Below are 22,158 nucleotides of genomic sequence, written 5' to 3'. Positions count from 1 at the left end.
ATGAAAGCAAGCATGGCAATGGTCCCCAAAGCTCTCATCCATCAAATATGCTTCCCTAGTATCTCAATTCATCACTTTGATCAAAGCAAGTCAAGGGGTTTTAGGTTTGTTTCCCAAGGAAACCCTAATTCATTTGTTCATCAACTATGTCTTGCTCATGAAGCAACCTTAGCCCATGGTCAAATACCATCAAGGGAAGTTCTTTAATTCACCATTCCATGCATATTTGAACTTATTTGAGTGCCCTCAATCATCAATTCATCAAGATATGAGTGGTGGACTTGAGAAGTTGATCAGTCAATTCATCTGACTATTTTGAAATACACTGAGACCTAACTTGTTATGTGTTGGTCAAATGGAGATCCCAAGAGAAAAAATGTTCTTAAGGACAATGTGAACAACTTTCATGTTCATCAAAAATTAATTTGAAGCTTGAAAGATCATCATCCACTCCAAGACATTATAGGTCATTTTGACTGAAACCCTAATTTTAGGTCAACTTCCCAAGGACATAACTCATTCATATTTTATGATTTTGAGGTGGGACTAAATGCATTGGAAATCTTATTGTGTCTACTTCAAATGTTATGTTGAGCAAAATTTCAAAATCTCAAAAGAAATACATGTGATAATGCAAAACATTATAGGTCACTTTGGGCCAAATGCATTGAAATGGAAAAAAGTCCAACTTCAAGTGCCTATACCTTCTTCATTAAAAATCCAAATGATGCAAAATTTAAGTTCAAATTGATTGTCTTGAAAAGATATACAACTTTGATGTTGAAGGTTTTGTCATTTGGAGCTTGCATCATTGAGATATAAAGGGCTTGAACATTGGCCAAATTTGGAAACTTCACTTATGCATGTTTTGCACCCTACACTTTAAACTCAAGATTCACTAATTTCCAAGGCCCAATTGAAATTTTGATCAACATATCATTTGTTCCTTATGCAACAAGCTTTCTAACCATTACTCACAATGTGGCATTTGGAGTTTGGAAGCACCATTTTCGAAGGCATGAAGATTAAGTGCATTTTGTGAAATTCAATTCAAATTTCCATGCATGAGCTGTTTATACTTCTTGTACACGTCCATTTGCAAGTCACATGAACTCAGCAGATCATTTCAGTCTTCATTGGGCCTTCCACATGATCACACAAGCCCATGCAATGAAAATCCATTTGCCATGCACACGAGTAAACTCATGCACTCAGCCTTTTCCAGCTATAAATACATGTGCAATGCTTCATAATTCCCCAACCTGAAGGCGCCTGAAATGCTGCAAGAGTGAATCCCTAACCACACCAAAGGAACAAGGTTCATTTTTCTTCAAAAACTCATATCTGAAATTCAATTGCATTTGGTTGAATTTTCAGATCTAAGGTTCCTAAACCTTCATCATTTGATCTATTGAAGTTCTGTTTTGCAAAAGGAACCAAGGAAAGGGACTCAAATCTTCATACTCCAAAGGTTTTGATCAACTGTTTTTTGCTTCGAATCTCCTTATACTTTGATCCATTGGCCTTGATATTGTGTTGTCTGAAGTCCTTTCTATAAAGGCATTATTATTGAGTGCTTGATTGTTGAAATCGAGCAAGTTCAGTTGAACATCACCAAACTTCCATCTCTCTCTTAATAGAAATCTAGAGTGGAAGTGAGTGATATAAGAGTGATGTACATCACTTCACCTTTCGAATGGTGCCTGGATCGTCCATTTTAGTGAGCATTTGAATCTCTGCATTTTTTTACCTTCGCCGGAGCTCACCGGAGAAGACGGTGGCGCTGGCCATCGTCTCATTGCCAGATTGATTATGAGCCATTGATCTCAATCTCCAGATCTAATCTCGTCCCTCCTTTGTTATGACTTTTTATTTTGCCTCGTGTGTCTCAGTTGACTAAGGCATATGGTGGGAGCACGCTTAGAGGTCGTGTGATGTGCCAGCTCAATTAATGAGACTGGATCCAACGCCTTTTTTTTCTTCTTATTTTCTTATTTTCTAATTTTATTTTCTTTATTTCTTTTAATTCCATTTTATTTCTAAAATTCATATCTCTCTTATAATTGGTCCAAAAAATATGGGACCAATTGCATTATTTTTCTTTTAATTTCTAGTTTCTAAAAATGATTTTTAATATTTTTTATTTTATCATTTGCTATTTTTTAATAATTTTCTCTTTTCTGGTTATTTTTAATTCATTTTAAATAGTTTTTGATATTCAAAAAATGCAAAAATATTTTTCTAACCTCTTTGAATGATAATGGATCTATGAAAAGTATTCTCATCAATTTATTAATTGATTTGAGATTTATTTGAGATTTTAGTTCAATTAGGTTATCTTTACTCATTTTTAATTAATAAAAAATAGTTTCTGACTTTTAAAAATGCTGAAATTTTTTGTCAAACTTTGTTTGACCTTGTTGAACTTGGGATAATTCACTTGGACCTTTTAAAGTTGATTTGAAGTGAATTTGAAGTTTGACCTTTCTTTAATATTTTAATTCAAGTTTATTTTCACATATTAAAAATGCCAAAAATATTTTGTTTATTTCTTGACCTCCAATCTTCATCTCATTTCTGATTTTTATGGTTTGACCTTGATCTTCCCTATCTTTGGTCAACATTTATGGATTGGTACATTCCTTTTCATTTGATGCACTTTATTTTCTTCATTATCATTATCCATCTTCTTCTTCTTCTTCTTCTTTTTCTTTTTGATCAATGAGTTAAAGGTTGATAAGTTAGCATTGATTAGGGAGGTTTAATCTTCATTGATTTAAATCTAATTCATCTTGATCAAATGATCAAGTGAATGGCTTTGCATTAAGGATAGATTGCTTCTTAAATCATGCAAAGGACTTAAATCAATACAAGATCATTTCTCTTCTTCTTTTTGGCATGGCAAGTTGTTGGAACTTGGTTCACTAATCAAGACTTCTAACTTGTGTTGTTGCCTACATTATTATTGACCGACCTCAGATAGTTGTGACTTCTACATAAGTCCAATTACGATTGCTTAACATAGCGCTAAATTTGCCTTATGGCATACTAACTATTAACACTAACCATTAACAATTAACATTTATTTTTTGCTCTTTACTTTTATGCAATTTACTATTCTTGTACATATTATTCATTTTCTTTTTCCTTTGCTCATTTGAGCACATGTTTATGTTAATGCAATTTGCCTTTTGCTCATTTGAGCACATAATTGTGTATATATTGTTGTGCTTGTGTTTTTGTTTTGATTGTTGTGGACCAAAATTCAAAGAAATGGACAAATGGACTTAGTTTCTAGGACTTTCCCTATGCAAATTGGAGAAAAAAGGATCTTAATGTGAAAATGGATTAGAAGGACCAAACCTCTAAACTCACTCTTGTCCATTCTTGATTTGTTTCATAAAACTTTTGATGTGTGTGCTCTTGTGCTAGGGAATCCTATGAGAGCTCAAATTGAAGAACCATTGTCATGTTCATCCAAAGTGAAAGATACAAGATGCATTGAGGATCTCTTAAGAGACTTGTTTAATTGTTGCTTGAGCTTACTATTATTTTGCTTGCATATTCCAAAGGATGGGAGCTACTTGGATCATCAATATGATCTCAAGAGAGGAACTCCATCTGTGGTCTTGTTTCTTATCCCTTACCTCTTGTATGATTAGGACCTTAGCCATTCTTCTTCTTCCCTCCACTCTAACCCAAGCCAAAACTTTTGTGCAAACATTTAACACTTGTTTTCAAACATTAGAAACCTAAGCATTATGCTTTGGATTTTCAAACTTTCTTTTCATAACACTTATTTTGAATTGAACTTTTAAGTCAACTTTGACCATACTTTGTAAATACTTTTCATTGGTAAATATAACCCATTCAAATATTTTTGTGATTTCAATGGCCATTTTCTTAATCAAACTTTTTTCATAACCTTTAGCTATTAGGTTTGAGTTATCCTTGAGGTAGATGTAATACTCACTTATATCCTTAGTGATGGACAATGAGTCTTCCATGCTTATTATAGGGTTAACCCCTCACTAGCATGTTGAAGTCATCCTCACATGGTGGATTTGTGGTTTTAGGTTGAGTTTTCTCCCTTGGATAACAAAAGATCTTAAGGCTTTTGGACCAATCAATTCACCAATTTGTTTTGAGATTTTTACCCGAACTACGAGGTTTTGATCCTAATCTTTTTTAAGATGGTACGTAGGCAATGGGTTTATCCATCCAAACACAAAATATAAATTACTTGTATATTCTCTTCTCATCTCTTCAATCATGTTTGCACAAATAAATTTTCACACAAAAATATCGGTCTTACAACAAGTATGAAAAGGGCTCCCTAGGATGTTTTGGGTGCTTAAAACCTTCCCATTGCATAACCAACCCCCTTACCCAGATCTCTAACATTTTTACTAGTTTTTGATTTGATAAAACTTTTAGGTTTTTGTTCGCTTTCTAACCATTCCTTTGGATAAATAGAAGTGCGGTGGCAACTCGACTTGTATGGTTTACCTTGGATTTAGTCAATATCTCTAATGGTAACGAATACCCCGCTACAACTAGTATGATCTTGTAATGATTAAGAGTGTCATCTAACTTGTGTTTTACTATATAGATATATTTATATCTAACATATTTTTTTGTCTCTTTGATTTTAGACAATCTCCCGAGTTCTATTATTCTCAAATTCTTTAATTTTTTCGTTCATAGTTTGGACCCAAATTTTACTTTCAATGCATTTAAATAGATAATGGAAAAAAAAACTTTAAATATATATATATATATATATATATATATAATATATATATATATATATATATATATATATATATATAAAAGCACGATATCTTTTAACCACTCTCAAAGCAATAGTTACATATTTTAGATAAGGATCGGAAATATAAGCATCACTAATAACATAATCATTTTTAGTATTTACTTTATCTCAATCGACCAAAATTATTTTGGGAGCATATTAGATTTACTTCTTCTTCGATATACTATAATTGGTATCAAATATGTTGATTTCTGCAAAACATACGACAAATAGAGGATATGTAATAAAAAAAGACTTATATTCAAATTTGAACCGGGAATAAGACTCGATTAGGTGACACTAGAGGATATGGAAAAAAAAATAGACTCGGGTTAAAAAGTTGGACCAGGAAAATGACTCAAAATAAGTGACGACTCAGGTTCAAACATCGAAGTATGATATGAAACTTTAGGGAGGTTAGGACCAACGAACACGAACTCATAATTAAACACATTAACATTCTTTCTTAAGATTGAGGATGAGGGAAGTATGACACATTTTCGTAAAATGTGACAACATCTTTGAAAGTAAAGTACTTATGATTATAAGGATGATAACATTTATGTCATTTTTTATTAGGATGATAACCTAGAAAGATACAAATATTTACGCAAGAATCTAACTTAATTTTCCATTGTTTATCAATATGAACATAAACAACACATTCAAATACAAGAAACGCAAGACTTTGTTAGACAGAAACATAAGGAAAAGGTGTGATCATAAACTAAACACGGCTAACACTATTTATAATGCAGAATGTCACATGATTAGTTAGTAAACAACAATTAAAAGGGTTTCACCCACAAAATGATTTTGGAATAGACATTTTTGAAAAAGAATAAATCGAGTAATTTCATTAAATAATATTTTTTTCTTTCTCCGACACCATTTTTGTTGTGGGCATCAACAAGAGTCAATTAATGGACAGTGCTTTGTTTAACAGTGAAGATAGAAAGGTTACAATGGTGATATTTTTATTCAATATTAAACCATATTATTTTAATACCTTTTTGAAGTTGTATATGTACCATGTTGTAAAATTGAATGAATAATTAAGGTACTTCTGATTTATTTTTCATTAAAAATTCAAATTACTTGAAAACAAGGATTAATAAAGGAAAACTATCTCGCACCAAAAATATAGAAATGGGGTAGATCCCAAAACATTTCAATGAATAATATCAAATGATTTAGCATTTTTAGTAATACTTGAAGGAAAGATAATTTGATGGTAAAATTGACAAATATTACATTTAAAATATTCAACAGATTATTTTATAACAAAGATTAAAATATACACTTCATTAATGAAAAAAGAGAATGACGAAGACACTTGTGCTCAAGCCATATTTATGAGAAAGAAAATTGAAATTCTGACCTAGATGAAAGTGTATAAGACAACATTTTTTGATCATTTTTGTGCATCAGACAAAAAGTATATCCTTGCATGTTCCTTTGCAAACTCAATCATTTCCCCGATTGTAAGATCTCAAAAAAGTACACTAAGCATAAAATCATTGTTGTACAAAGCTTATGAATATAAAGAAGGTTATTTGAAAGGACATGAACATGAAGCACACTTTCTATTTAAAGGAATGATGACCAATATCACCACAACCATCAACTTAAGTATGAGAACCACTTGCAACAATAATATCAAAGTTCCATAAGAAATATGCTTAAAAAATGTTGAAAATCAAATGTCGTACAATGAGTGATACTATAATCAATAACCCAATCACTCTTAAAGTTGGTACCAAAAACATTAAGTGGTCAGAATAAAAAACGTTTATCACTCATTTCCATATTAGTATCAATAACATTGTTTCTATCAACTTTTTCTATCACACACAAAGGTGAAGAAATTCCACAAAAATTACAACAAAACCAACATGGGACCAACACCAATACTAAAGAAACCACAATAGAAAAAGGGATTTCTTAATGCACCTCATATGTTTCTTAGGCACCACGCGAAATTTTTATAATGCCCCCAGTTTTCGGAGATGCATTTCCGGACGCACCCAATAAATGTTTAACATAAGCCATTGTGAGTGACGTCCTATAAGTTGCATTTTTTTATTCCGGAGATGTATCTTCACGATATTCTGTAGTTACATTTTCGGAACGTCTACAGACCAGAACTAGAAGCAGACACCCAAAACATGTAATTTCACAAAATAAAACTAACATTCATAACATAAAATAAACATTACATTGATGATTTTCATATAAAATACAACATTACACTTAATATCAAGGTGAACGCTTCAACATCTTAAGAATATCTTTGATCAATCTTAGAATCATCACTTTCAACTCAAGCTGAACTTTTGCTTCGAAACGGAAAAAGATATTCCACATGGACCTTACATTTGCATCCGTCTCAAGCTCAAAGTAGTTGAACTCAATCTTCCCTTTATTATCAATAGACGATAAATGATACTCCAGCATCACAATTCTTCAATTGTCTTTGTAAGGTAGAATATGATGGCGTTCATCTGTAATATCTGCAAGAGATGTGTACTCGGTGAGGTTAAAGTTTTGCCTGAGAGTTCCGTTGGAGAATGAGACATTTTCGACATACCAGTTGATGTTTATTTATGACATTTTCAGGTTGTGTGGAATAAGAAACAAGAGCACCTTAATTTATAGAAGTCATAGATCAATATGGACTACTCAAAAACTGACATGCTGATTCCGGAGATATATCTCCAATTCCGCACCCTATTATCTTGTTCCGGAGATGCATCTCCAGAACCTCTCCTAAACAGGTTTGAAAACAAAACCTTTGTAACAAAACTTTTTTTTAAAAGAACAAATATTTTCATGGGGAAGATAAAAAATGCATTAAGACATAATATGAACAAATGTTGAATATATTACATTTCATTTATATTGAGACACAATTACATACACTTATTTATCCGGCTAAACAAGAAATTAAAGCGAATTGAAACATATGTCGCCGGCTAAATATATGGATGGTACCCCATTTGACTTTTTTGCATTTGATCCTCTTTCAATGTTGCTCAATTTCTCGAACCCTTACATCCTTTCCATAAAATAATCTAGTCAAGTCTCAGCTTTTGTTGTTGAATGAGTCGTCAACTCCAGTGATGTAAGTGGTATAGGACATCCCAGTTTCAAGTAACTTGAACAAAATATTGTGATTTTGAAAGTCACCCAATACATATAATACGATCATTTCGATTTTGAGGTGGGGCGATACGTAATGGGAAAAAGGTTTCCGAAAAACAGTATCTTGTAAGATTAACACACACCATATCATACGCACATGCTATGAGGTGACTGATTTCAGGGAAAGCGCACCTATCTTGCCTCCGATGTCGATCCACAAAGGTAAGGACTAAGAGACTCATAAACTTCATCGAAGTGTTCTTTCTTTCAGTATAGTCATGTTATGAATCTTTACGAGTCCTCAACTCTTGGATAAGCTGATGGCGAAAAAGTGTATGATTATCTTCTCCTCTACCGAGTAAATCTGAAACAGCTTCATATCCATAATTACCATCCCCCTCAACATTGATGATATGCTCGATGTATTTGTGCATAAAAACGGGCATCTCGTCAATGAATTGAATTTTTGGTGGAGGCGGCATAAGAGGTGGTTTGCTAATGCGAGCTCCTTTGACAACACTTTTTTGAGATATTCGATTTAACTTCTTTCATGACACTTCCGTCATCAAACCTAAGCCTCTTTCAACGAGTGCAAACTTCATCCATTCCTATTAGGCTACCGAATTTCACCTTTTTTTTTGCAATAATACAAGCACATGAGAGATGATATGTTTTTACAATTGTGCATCCACACTTTGCGTTATCGGAACCTACATTATCAGCTCGTTTAGCCTCGTGAAAAATATAATTCAAACCCACTCGAAATATGTTGCTGACCAACTGAGAATATTGTTGTCTTTAAAATTATGTTCTAAAACTGTGATGCTCCGACCAGATGATGTTTACATCTTATTATGTTGGTTTTAAATCATTTGGTTCACGAAGTTCCAATCTCTACACAAATAACCCTTACTATTTCCCAACCAATTTTTCAAAGTAGCACGGGAAGACTTAACTATGTTAGTTGTTGTATTTCCAAGGTGTCTAACCTTATCAGTCCATGCACATACAATTTTCTCCTTCACCTGGTCAAGAATTATGCTTTCGACATATTTCAACAAATCAGCATACGTTTCACACACTTTCCTGAAATGCATAACGGAATCGCCATATAGTTCTTTTTTTGTGGAAGAATTTACTATACGATTCCATGCATCTATTATTTTTTCCACAACCACATCCACCTTCACCATTTTTCCATCCTCAAACTCTATATGTTTCGTCCATACTGCGGGTTTAACCTGACTTCTCACATTTTTTATTATGTGATACCTATAAAGTAATGCATTAGAAGTAGGAAATACCTTTGCAATCGAATTCATCAAGGCAGTATCACGATCGGTAACAATCACTTTAGGCATCTCACCTTAGTCCTTCAAGAGTGACTGAGACACCTCTAAGGCCCAAGTAGCATTCTCCTATTTTTTACTCTCTAGAAAAGCAAACCCAACAAAATATATCTTCTTATTTGAGGTAACATCAACCATCTCCAATAATGGAAGTTTATACATGTTGGTCTTGTAGGTTGAATCAAATATGAGAACAATAGAAAAAATGTTGAACAACTTTACGGAATCAGGATGTGTGCAAAATATATCTCTAAACAGTAACTCCATCCTCGCATGTTCGGTACCTTGACATGTAGCTGTTATCATCCAACAATTTCAAGAGTTGATGCATTTAAGTTATATCTCCCCTAAGTGTCTTGTTAGTTTGGTACCAAATATTATACACTTGCTTGATATTGTATATATTTTCGGGGCTTTTTCGTTTCATGTTGCAAGTATATTTTTCGGTTGAAGCAAACTTAATGGCATGAGCCTGTCGTAGCCTAAAAAAATATAGTATGCGAAAAAAACAACCGGCGAGAAAGAATGACAGAAGAGTCGCCACCATGCGTTATTTATCCCAAAGGAGGGAAAGGAAACGCTCGAAGTAAACCTGGAGAAAGGAAAAGGAAAAGACAAGGTCTCGCCACCAAATTTTGGGTTCGGGAGTCGATTATGCGGAGGGAAGGTATTAGCACCCTTACGCATCCGTAGTACTCTACGGGATCCACTCTTGTTGTTCTTGTCTAAAGCGTGTGGGTTTATCTAATGTACTAGTTACTAAAAGAAAGGTCAAAAGAAAATGACTCGCGCGGATGTCGCATCCACTGCATACATATCTCATCTGAATATGAGAATCAGAGTCTTCGTAGCTCGGCTACCTATGGGTTAAGGATAAGTGTGCTCGCTAAGACATCGCGTCTTATGCCTACGTATCTCATCTGGAATGAGAATCAGAGCAAAACGTAGTTCAGCTAACTATGGGAATAAGGGTCTCGATTGCAACTAGGGCAAGAGAAAGGGAATGTCTCGATCGCAACGAGGGAGAGAGAAAAGAATCGCAACGAGGGCGAAAACAAACAAAGATTAGTTATTAGTTGTCAATCAAACTCGGCAAGACATCGCATCTTGTGCCTACGTATCTCATATGAACATGAGAATCAGAGTTGCCGTAGTTCGGCTACATAGGGATTGCCATCTGAACATGGACTTATAAAGGAAGACACCAGTTGTGTCAAAGGAGAGTGGGCAATGTGTTCACATCCTAGCAGCAAGTGTCGCAGCTCGCTGAATCGAGTCTTAGGCAGTTACCTCTTTGCAATAGAACGAACTACATGCCACAAGATCGGAGACGCTCGGAAAGGTTTAGAAGTGGGGGAAGCTCTGCCCTAGAGTTGTCATGCAATATGTACTTAAGTGTTAGGATTTACAAATGGGAATATCTACCTAATGTTAGCATGCAAAGAATATGGGAATTCTACCTATGTTATCATACAAAAGAATAAGGGAATCCTACCTATGTTATCATACAAAAGGATATGGGAATCCTACCAATGTTATCATACAAAGGGTTCAACCTAATGGGTGCTACCTAAACGAAACAAGAATCGACGAATGGAGCAAGGAGAGGTGTTAGGGATAAGGGTAGATGGCGATGCATGAAGCAATCAACTTACAAGGTTGATGGCGATGCATAAAGCAATCGACTTACAAGGTTGATGGCGATGCATAAAGTAATCGACTTACAATGTAAATGGATGAATACGTGCTGGTTTTGTTAAGTTTTGAAAATGATTACTCGACGTTGGATCGAGGTTTTGATCTTGTTATGAAATGGTTATCGGATGTTCATTTTATTTCTTGTATTAACAGATGAATAAAGGATGAGAGAAATAAACATTATACAATTCATGGGAGAGGGATACATTTGTAATAAATGGGGATTGTACATGGCAATCAAACAATAATAATATATGCCTCATACAACATACAAGTAGGCCACAGTTAATCAAACAAGTAAGATATAAACAAGTATATAATCAAATCAAATAATCAAAGAATGAAATAATGAAGCATTAAAAAATGTATGAGAAGTATAAACATATTAAACAATCAAACAATAAAGACATGGATGAAAGAAACAAGTATAAAAATATCAGATGAATAAGACAAGTGAAATTATGCACACAAAGAATCAATGAATAATTTAATCGGAAAATGATGCAAGGATCAAATAAAATCAAGATGAAAGGCCTCTAATATGTGGCACATGAGATGAACAAGGGAGGATCAAAAGATCTCTTCAATTGCCCTAAGCAATCCCTATGTCAAACATCAATCATAGAAAAGTCAACCGAAAAGTCAAGTCAACTTAAAAAATGTCAAATAAATAGTAAATTAATCACAAAAATTATGAAAAATTAAACTAAGTTAGGTTGGGTCAGGACATCATCATCCCCCAAAAAGATTTTAAAAATAACGAAAATTGGTACGTGAATTAATTAAAATGAAACAGAAGTCAAATTAAAAGTCAACCAACCAAACTAGGTCAAAAATAAATCCAAAATAAATTGAAAATGTGAAATAAAATTCCAAGAAAATGTCAGGTTAACCATGAGACAGCGGTCAACCTTCATCCCAAAAATCAAATGCTAACAATAATTTTAAGTCATAAAAATAAAATCAATAAAAAAGGTATGTTAAAATGGACAAGTTAGAATAAATAATTAAAATAAAATATTAATATTTAAAAAATACGAAAATAAAAATTATATAAAATTAAATAAAACGTTAAGAAAAGTGAAAAATATTTTTGGATAATTTTATGGACGAAGAAAATATTTTAAATAAGAAAAAGAAATATGAAAATGGAAGGATTAATGGTGATGAACATGGTAAGCAAGCGCTGATATATCAAAACATGGCCATGGAAGAGATGATTACCTAATGGAAAATAGAAGTGGAATAGAATTTGATATGTGATGAGGCTTTTCCTCCTTGCCACGAAATTCCAATGCTCCTTTAGGGTTAGGGTTTCAGATTCTTAAATAGGGTGGATTAGGTGTTCTCATGGGCTTTTTAATAAGTGATTTATCCATAAGAATAAATGTGTGAAATGAGGTGTAAAATGTTGTTATTTTGGGACAAACTTAAGTGAATGGATGTCCAATGCATGGCCAAAATAGGTAAAAAACATGACTGGTTTGTGCAGCATGCTTAGAAAATCTGATTGGGCCAGCCAGGCCCAAAATCTGCCTAGAAAATCAAGTCATGGTGCCCACTTTAAATGAATGTATCTCTCAAACCATGGATCCAAATGAGATGATTCTAAAAGGATGTGAAAGAGGACATGGAAAGGTACAATTGTTGTGAAGAAAGTATTTTCAAATAATGCCTTGAAGTGCAAGAAAACTGGCCAAGAAGTCTTGACAAATTTCGAAGATTTTGGACTTAGAAATTTTTCTAAGTGTCCTAAAAAAATGTCTCATTTTGACTAAGCATAACTTTCTCAATTCTAATCCAAATGGAGCAAACTTTATATCTCTAGAAAGTTTGGAACAATAGGAACAACTTTCATGTTGGAGAAATTTTCAAATGGAGCTTTTATCTTGATACAAAATGGGCTTAAAGTGAGTGCAACGATCATGAAAACTTGCCCTAAATGGAAAGTCAACCATTTCCAAATTAAGTAACTTTTCTAATTCCTGATTAAATGATGAATCCATGATCCAACCTTGATCAAATTTCACATGTAGGATCCCCTAGGGATGGATTTTGAGATTCCACTCTCAAAATGTCAGGAGTTGACTTTTTTGGCCCCATAGTTAACTTTTCATAAACTATCTGATTCCCGATTCCATTGATCAATTGAGGCACTTCTAGCTCAAATAAAGAGCTGATTTTTTGTATGTAGACCCTTGTGGACACATGGAGGGCCATGGAAAAGAGTTTCACCCAAAGAATCAGAAATAAACTGATTTTATACCAATCCCTAGTTTTAGGGCAAAATGATCAGAAACTGATTGCACTGATTGCCAATGGATCTTTCTGAGATAATTGTGAATCTTCCTAGGCCTAGATGCCTCTCTAATCATGACATGAATGAGCCTTTCTACTTCCAACTAAACCTTTCCTGTTGTGGGTAGCCATGAAACCCTGATTTTTTTTTTTATTAAATCCATATGCACACTCTGAGAGCTCTGAATCTTCCACTGATGAACTGAGGATCATAATAAGACATATGGAACCCCTTGAGACCCTTGAGACTTGTATATTTGGAGAATGAAATTCAATTCTCAGTCTTGCTCTGTGTAGGCTCCTTCTGTTAAGGAGTGATCAATAAAACCCCGATTTCCCAAGTCACTGATGCAGTATGCAATGAGTATGACCTAGTATGATGCTAATGCGATGTGAAACACAATCCCATGCTTCCAAGAAAAATGAAAGGTAAATTTTGGGGTATTACAGCTGCCCCTATTCAATCAACTGGAAACCCGAAAGGAAGATAGCAGCGGCTTTCGCACTTTCGAGGTATCAAGGGATTGAATACAATAAAAAAACCCGGAAATTTGCACTGAAGTGAAGTGAAATAAAAATGCCTGTCAGAATCGGCAAAGAGGTGGTCTTGAATAAAAATCCGTCTGGTACGGTGAGAGTCAGTTTGAATACCGAAAAAGAATATTAACCTGGATACCAAAATAAATGGTAACACAGAAATAACCATGGCCTGAATGCCACTTCGGTCTGAATACCGGGAGACTGGCCTGAATGCCACTTCGGTCTGAATACCGGAAAACTGGCATGAATGCCACAAGTTGCATCGACCTGAACGTCAGAAACTTCTTCGATCTGAATATCGGAAAATTGGCCTGAATGCCACTTCGGTCTGAATACCGAGAAATTGGCCTGAATGCCACAAGTTGCATCGACCTGAACGTCGGAAACTTCTTCGATCTGAATATCGGAAAATTGGCCTGAATGCCACTTCAGGCTGAATACCGGGAAATTGGCCTGAATGCCACAAGTTGCATCGACCTGAATGTCGGAAACTTCTTCGATCTGAATATCGGAAAATTGGCCTGAATGCCACTTCGGTCTGAATACCGGGAAATTGGCCTGAATGCCACTTCGGTCTACATACCGGAAAATTGGTCTGAATACCACTTCGGTCTGAATACCAGAAAAACTTTCATGCCTGTCAGCATCGGCAGAAATAGGGAAAATGATAATTGAGGTGGAACGTGGGCCAACAACCTATGCTGGGGATAATAAGTCATGAACAACCTTTAGTCTGAGTATTGGAAATAAGCTTCCGGTTTATCACTTGGGATACCGAGGATGTTTTATGCTTCACATGCGTATGTTTGAATTTTTCAATGGCGTAATGCTCCATGAAAATGGAAATGCTACGCGATTTGGGAGGATGTAATGCAATATGATTCTACATGCAGGGATGCAGAATGCTGGGCAGAATGCCAAGCCGAGACAAGGAAGTTTGTTGGGGGAATGACCGGCCATACAGTGTTCTGGCAATAACATAATACCGAGACTCTAACTGGGGAGAGAATGGCACTGAGAGCTTGCTGTTGAGGAGAACGACAATGGTTCTGGCAACCATGATCTGCGAGAGAGACGACTCAGCAGGGGAAGCAAACACCGATACGGTACCGAGATTCTGCTTCAAGGAAAGAGACCATGAATCTAGCGTCGAGATCATCGATCTGGCATCGAACTCTGAGGAGTAACCGCTTCTACTGGGAGGATACAGTCTGACACTGTCAACTCCGCTGGGGATATATAGTCTGACACTGTCAACTCTACTGGGGAGTGTATAGTCTGAAACACATGCTTGGGGAAGCACCGTAGTAAGAACCTGCTGGGGATTGAAGAATCCAACGCTCGGACCAGTTCTACAGGGATAAGATACCAAATTCCAACTGTTGAGGAAAAACATCTACGATCATTTAATGGAGACCTCAAGGAAATGCCCCGAGTGTACCTGTTCTGAATAGACGATCCAAAGCACTTAAAATTTATAACAATTTTCAATGTTTATTAAGCATGTACCTGTAAAGCTCTTATGTTTCATGATGCAATGTTTATCAAAAACTCGGACGTCATTTTTGCAAACAAAATAGTAAAATGAAAATGAACGCAGAGATGTACTGAATAACATGATTTTATTGATTGGATGGCCTCCGAATAGGCATTTACATCAGGAAGCAATCCCTGGAAAGAGGTAATCGCACAAAAGATAAAAAACAGAAATTAATCTAATGGCAATGTGAAATGGATTTCTATCGAGTTCCAATTCTGCTATGACTCGCTCGTCTTCAAGATCATCTAGATGATCAGCCTTCTGAAAAAAAAATGATTGCACTGTTCCTTATCCTTCGAAAGTTTCCTGTTATTGACACGAGGTGAGATTCAGAACTACTCAGAACGCAGTCATTCGCTTAATCCCTAACTTTTGCCTGGATCGCCCTTTCGGGTTTTCAATCCACCGGGATACCCATTTTTGCCTAAGTTGCCTTTTCAGGTTTTCAACTTACCGGGTGTACAATCTTTTCATTTTTAATCCCTAACTTTTTCCCGAACCTTTCTCATTTTCTTGGTTCGTCGGGATGCCCATTTTTGCCTGGACTCTTCTTTTTATTGTCGAGCGGGTCTATTTTATGCGAAGTATTTTTTAACTGCGTCTGAGTTCACAGGGGAAGTGAAGTCTTCACCATCCATAGTTGCAAGCATTAAAGCCCCATCATCAAAAATCTTGGTGACAATGTACGGTCCCTCATAGTTAGGAGTCCATTTGCCCCTGTGATCTGTCTGAGGAGGAAGGATCCTTTTCAACACTAAATCTCCGACTTGGAAACACCGAGGACACACTTTCCGATCAAAGACCCTCTTCATTCGACTCTGATACAGCTGCCCATGACAAATGGCTGTCATTCGCTTCTCTTCGATAAGACTCAACTCGTTGTACCTTGTCTGAATCCATTCAGCTTCATCTAACTTGACATCCAACAGGACTCTTAGAGAAGGAATCTCCACTTCAACAGGTAGGACTGCCTCCATACCATACACAAGGGAGTAAGGGGTTGCCCCGGTCGATGTACGTACTGAAGTGCGGTACCCATGCAAGGCGAAGGGTAGCATCTCATGCCAATCTCTGTATGTAACGACCATCTTCTGCACAATCTTCTTTATGTTTTTATTTGCTGCCTCAACAACACCGTTCATCTTAGGACGATAGGGGGAAGAATTGTGGTGTTGAATGTTGAAGTTCTGACACAACTCCTTCATCATTTTGTTATTGAGATTGGAACCATTATCAGTAATGATTCTTTCGGGAACCCTGTAACACCCTTCTAAAATACCCCAATAATTAATTAAAACAACAAAATATAAATCATAGTAGATATGCAATTTAAGGGTGTCACACTTGACACTTCACACCATTCACCATAATAGCTTGTCATGCTCATTTATTAATCAAAATAAAACATTGCACAATTCGCAGCGGATAGAGATCTAATCAATCATGCAAACCATGTAACACATTACATGTAAAGTTGTTCAACAACCAAAATGAAAACAAAGTAAAACATCCCGTCCCGATGTTACATCTACCAGAGCATGACCCACTAAGGAACTACACTAGACTCCAAGCACTAGCTTCTACTAAATCACTGCTCGTTACCTGAAACATAGTTGTAAGGGTGAGTTCCTCAATCGATATAATAAGCATTATAAAATATCATGTAATGCTAAGTAATTTAACACATTTCATCACCCAAATCAGATCACACATTCAGCAACGGCAACATCAACTCAAATCATAATCATACTCAACCCAACAATGACACACGTATAATATTGGAATACATCCATTCATATTATACGCCATACATACATTATGCAATGAGACTCCATGCATGCGGTACCGACTATTCGTGAACACATAGTTCAACCTCACCGATCAAACCCAGATACGGCTACCAAGCTCACTAGTCCCACTCATTTGAGACCTAGTGACTCACTAACTAATTCCTCACCATGGGAATTAGCTACCACCCCAAGGGCTATGCTATGCACGCTAAATCACCTAGCATGCAAACATCAACAACAATCCACAATAACTCACTCACTAATTCCTCACCATGGGAATTAGCTACCACCATAAAGGCCATACTATGCACGCTAAATCACCTAGCATGCAACATCAACAACAATCCACAATGGACATATGCTCACACTCTAAGTCATAAACAGTCCATCCACAATTGCATACATAACCAATACATTCACAGCATTATGCATACCATCATACATCATCAGCATATTTATCACAGAATCATATTCATATCATGCCAAATAATAAATCACAGTATTAGCACACTCTACTAATACCCCTACTGCTCAAAACAACGGGAAAATGATCCCTACTATATCATACACCAATATAGGCCAAACGTCAAATATGTACACAATATTTGAATATCAAATTTTCACTTTTCCAACAGTGTTAACCGGTTAACACCCTGGGTTAACCGGTTAACGCAAAACAGAACACGCTTCCTGGCACATTTTAACAGTGTTAACCGGTTAACGCCCTGGGTTAACCGGTTAACGCAAGACAGACAACAATTTCTCATAATTCATAACAGTGTTAACCGGTTAACACCCTGGGTTAACCGGTTAACGCAAGACAGAAAGCTGTTCCTGCGCTAACACGAACAGAATGCAGATTTCCCGCATTTTTCGCCGTCGGAGGACTTCCGGACCTCCGATTTCAATTCCGTAAAAAGCTACACGTCCAGAAATTTACGATTCACCCACATATAGATTCAATTACAGTTTTAACATAACTTATTCATCACAATTTACAGCATTCCTCATCCCAATTAGGGTCAATTCAATGGCTTATTACTACCCATTACATGTTAACCCATAATACCCATTAAACGACGATAAACCCCCCTTACCTGAGTTAATCCGGCAATCCTTTAGCTTCAAGCTTTTCCCTTCTTCCATCCTTGTTCTCTTGCTCTTCCTCTTTGCCCTTTTCTCACTTTCTGTCGCTTCTCTGGTTTTCACGTGAAAAACCCTTTTTACCAAATGGAACTCTTTATATATATTCCAACTTTATTATTCCAATAATAATCCAATAATATTCCAATTATTTAATTAAATTAATAAATATACTATTAACTTAAATTAAATAATTATCATATTTTATCGGGGTGTTACAACTCTCCCCCACTAAAAGAGTCTTCGTCCTCGAAAACATACCTCAAGCGAATAACTCTGGATAAGACTCCTTCATCTGACTCTCAAGTTCCCAAGTCACATTGCCACCTGCTGGTCCTCCCCAAGCTACCTTTACCAAGGCAATCTCTTTACCCCGCAACTGCTTCAACTCTCGATCCTCGATCCTCATAGGTGATGTTTCCACAGTCAGGTTATCTCTCACCTGTACATCATCTACTTGGACCACATGCGACGGATCAGGAATGTACCTCCTCAACTGAGACACATGAAAAACCTCATGCAAATTCGCAAGTGACGGCGGTAAAGCGATACGATAGGCTACCTCCCTTATCCTCTCCAAAATCTGATAAGGACCAATAAATCGAGGTGTCAACTTCTTCGACTTCAAAGCTCGACCAACCCCAGTTATCGGAGTAACACGAAGAAACACATGATCTCCCTCTTGAAACTCAAGTGACTTCCTCCTCTTGTCGTGATAACTCTTCTGACGACTCTGAGCAATCCTCATCTTCTCCTGAATCATCTTAATCTTTTCCGTAGTTTGTTGAACTATCTCCGGTCCAACCACGGCACTCTCACCGGACTCATACCAACATAAAGGTGTCCGACATCTCCTACCATACAAAGCTTCAAACGGTGCCATACCAATGCTCGAATGAAAACTATTGTTGTAGGTAAACTCAATCAAAGGTAAATAACAATCCCAAGCACCTCCCTTTTCCAAAACACAAGCCCTCAAAAGATCCTCCAGTGACTGAATCATCCTCTCAGTCTGACCATCAGTCTGCGGATGATATGCAGAACTCAATCTCAGCTTAGTTCCCAAAGCCCTCTGCAAACCTTCCCAGAACTTCGATGTAAATCTAGGATCTCTGTCCGAAACAATACTCGACGGAATACCATGCAAACTTACAATTTTCTCAATATACAACTCAGTTAATCTCTCTAACGGATAATCCATTCTGATCAGAATGAAATGAGCCGATTTTGTCAATCTGTCAACAATCACCCAAATAGCTTCAAAATTCTTAATTGTCCTCGGTAAGCCAGAAACAAAATCCATACTGATACTATCCCACTTCCATTCTGGAATAGCCAACGGTTGCATTAGCCCAGACGGCTTCTGATGCTCAATCTTTGACTTCTGACAAGTCAAACAAGAATAAACAAAACTCGCAATTTCTCTTTTCATTCCCGGCCACCAAAATAACTTTTTCAAATCATGATACATCTTCGTAGCCCCAGGATGAATACTCAGGCCACTACGATGTCCTTCCTCAAGAATACTCTTCTTAAGTTCGGTAACATCCGGAATACACACCCGATTACCAAATTTCAAAACACCATTCTCATCAACTCTGAATTCACCACTTTGACCTTGATTCACTAGAGTCAACTTATCAACCAAAAGCACATCGGATTTCTGACCCTCTCTAATCTCATCCAGAATACCACTCGTTAACTTCAACATTCCCAATTTAACACTATTGTGAGTACTCTCACACACCAAACTCAAGTCTCTAAACTGCTCAATTAAATCCAATTCCTTAACCATTAACATAGACATATGCAATGATTTCCGACTCAATGCATCAGCCACTACGTTTGCTTTACCCGGATGGTAATTCAAACCAAAGTCATAATCCTTCAGAAACTCTAACCATCTCCTCTGTCTCATATTCAGCTCTTTCTGGTCAAACAAATACTTTAAACTTTTATGGTCACTGAAAACCTCAAATCTTGACCCGTACAAGTAATGCCTCCATAACTTCAGAACAAATACCACAGCTGCCAACTCTAAATCGTGTGTCGGATAGTTCCTCTCATGAACCTTCAGTTGTCTCGAAGCATAAGCTACAACCTGCTTATTCTGCATCAAAACACCACCCAAACCCAACAATGAAGCATCACAGTAAACCTCAAATGGTTCCGATGGACTTGGTAATATCAGAATAGGAGCAGTAGTTAACCTTCTCTTTAACTCTTGGAAACCTTCTTCACACTTTGAGTCCCAAACAAACGCTTGCCCCTTTCTAGTCAACATCGTCAACGGTAACGCCAACTTAGAAAATCCCTCAATGAATTTCCTATAATAACCTGCAAGTCCAAGAAAACTCCTTATCTCAGAAACTGACTTCGGAGCTTCCCACTTAGATACCGCTTCTATCTTAGAAGGATAACCAGCAACACCACCTCTTGAAACCACATGACCAAGAAAACTAACCTCTTCTAACCAAAATTCACACTTAGACAGTTTAGCAAATAACTTCTTTTCTCGAAGAACTCCTAAAACCACTCTCAAATGTTCAGCATGCTCTTCTTTAGATTTCGAATACACCAAAATATCGTCAATAAACACCACAACAAACTTGTCTAGGTACGGATGGAAAATCCTATTCATATACTCCATAAATACCCCATGCGCATTAGTCACACCAAAAGGCATTACAGAATACTCATAATGTCCATACCTTGTTCTGAAAGCAGTCTTCTGAATATCCTCAGTTTTCACACGTATCTGATGATACCCCGATCTCAAATCTATTTTGCTGAACACACTCGCACCAACCAACTGATCCATCAAATCATCAATCCTCGGCAAAGGATACCGATTCTTGATCGTCACTTTATTCAGTTGCCTGTAGTCCACACACAACCTCATAGTACCTTCTTTCTTCTTAACCAATAACACTGGTGCGCCCCACGGTGACACACTCGGACGAAAAAATTTCTTATCCAACAGATCTTCCAACTGACTCTTCAATTCAGTTAACTCAACAGCAGACATACGGTACGGAGCCATCGATATCGGCCTAGTACCAGGTACCAAATCAATTGAGAACTCAACTTCACGCTCTGGCGGTAATTCATTCACTTCTTCAGGAAACACATCAGGAAAATCACACACCACGACTAGATCGCAAATCACCAGTTTATCTTTAGCCTCCAAAGTCGCTAACAGCATAAACAACTCTGCCCCATCTGCTACTGCCTCATTCACCTGCCTTGCTGATAGAAACAAACTATTTCCTTCCTTAATCTCAGGAAAGATCACAGTCTTATCAAAACAGTTGATATAAACTCGGTTAAACACCAACCAGTTCATACCCAGGATAACATCAATCTGCACTAATGGAAGACACACGAGGTCCATCCCAAAGTCTCTACCAAAAATACTCAAAGGGCAATTTAAACAAACTGAAGTAGTAGTCACTGAACCCTTCGCAGGAGTATCAATCACCATACTCCCATACATCTCAGATATCTCTAAATTAAGTTTCACAGCACAATCCAAAGATATAAAGGAATGAGTCGCACCTGTGTCAATAATAGCTACAAGAGGAAAGCCATTAATATAACACGTACCTCGGATCAAACGATCATCTGCAGAAGTCTCAGAACCCGATAAAGCAAAGACCTTGCCTCCCGACTGGTTCTCTTTCTTCGGCTTAGGACACTGTGGGCTAATATGACCCACCTCTCCACAGTTGAAACAAGTCATAGTCTTCAACCGGCACTCTGCAGCCAAGTGACCACCTTTTCCACACTTGAAACACTTCTTCTCAGTACTGGTACACTCATGGATACGATGTCCGGCCTGAC

The sequence above is a fragment of the Lathyrus oleraceus genome, chromosome 6 (genome assembly GCF_024323335.1).
Source record: "Lathyrus oleraceus cultivar Zhongwan6 chromosome 6, CAAS_Psat_ZW6_1.0, whole genome shotgun sequence".
In the NCBI taxonomy this organism is placed as follows: domain Eukaryota; kingdom Viridiplantae; phylum Streptophyta; class Magnoliopsida; order Fabales; family Fabaceae; genus Lathyrus; species Lathyrus oleraceus.
The sequence above is the reverse complement of the archived record's forward strand: the minus strand, read 5'-3'. Positions refer to the sequence as shown.